This window comes from Octodon degus, unplaced genomic scaffold (genome assembly GCF_000260255.1).
Source record: "Octodon degus isolate 3935 unplaced genomic scaffold, OctDeg1.0 scaffold00001, whole genome shotgun sequence".
Taxonomy (NCBI): Eukaryota; Metazoa; Chordata; class Mammalia; order Rodentia; family Octodontidae; genus Octodon; species Octodon degus.
In genome coordinates, this window is record NW_004524577.1 from 38,085,028 (window position 1) to 38,086,246 (window position 1,219).

The following is a 1,219-nucleotide window of genomic DNA, read 5'->3' on the forward strand; positions in this document are numbered from 1 at the left end:
TCTCTCTCTCTCTCTCTCTCTCTCTCTCTCTCTCTCTCTCTCTCTCTTCCCCCATCACCCTCTCTCTCTGTTGGACAGGCCCAGGCTGGCCTTGAACTCAGCAATCCTCCTGCCTCAGCCTCCCCACTATTGGATTATAGGCATGCACCACCATGACATCACTTTGAAAAGCAAGGCATAAGACAGTCTGTCAAATTCCTTTCAGCAATAATATTCCATATTTCAGTATTTTCACCTAAGATTAAATTATAAAATATCAAGAAACCATTTTTCATGTAGAATCCAGAATGAATTCTAAAATGTATAGGTAAATCAGCAGGTTAGGGTCAGTAAGTGACTACAGCGTGAATTTCATAATTTTCTGCCACAATATCAAATAATGAAACTAAACAGCAAAACTCCACATACATCAAAGGAATAAGTTCTTTAGAGCATAGACTGTAGGACTGGTATTGTGTTAAGTATGATATTTAGCCAAGAGGCAAGAGCTAAACCCAGAGAAGTTAACTAGGAATGCAAAGCCTGCCTCTAAATACTGGCGAGCCAGGCACTCCAGGCAGGGCCATGGCCTCCCGAAGAAGCGAGGGAGAGAGGAGGGGCACAGGGACTGCAGAAACGCACTGGGCCCGAGGCATAATTCGTGTGGAGAAACAAGGCTGGACATGGGAGCCCGGGTCAGATCGTGACAACCTGAGAACGCCCAGTTGAGTTTAGACCTCTTGCACAGGGCTACGTCACTGGAGAGTTTCAAGCACAGGAGCGGTGTGACAGAGTGGCGTTAGGAAGATGAGTTCTCGGAGGGGATCAAATGCAGTGTTAAGAGGCTAAGGCCATCACTGGGCTTGACAGAATGTCACCAGAGCGAGGCTGAATACATGTTGGAGGGGCAAGGGGAAGCGCTAGACGGAGGACACTGGCTCATCACGCGCAGCAAGCCCTGGGAGTGTTTCCCACCCATCTCTGAGGTTTGAGATCTGCATGATAGAAAAGTAACGGTTCCATTAACAAAAGTAGGAGGACTGAGAGAGAAGCTGACTCACGACAATTCCTCCAGATGCACAGGCCCGACAGTGGTCCCAGCCAACTTCATATCCTGACCCGGCCCAGACTACGATCATAATGGCCGAAGAAAGATTGTTACTCCAGAGTTACTTGGAGCAACTCTGCCTTCATTTTCGGATTATTAGTTAATATTCTCTAAAAAAAAAAAAAAAAAATT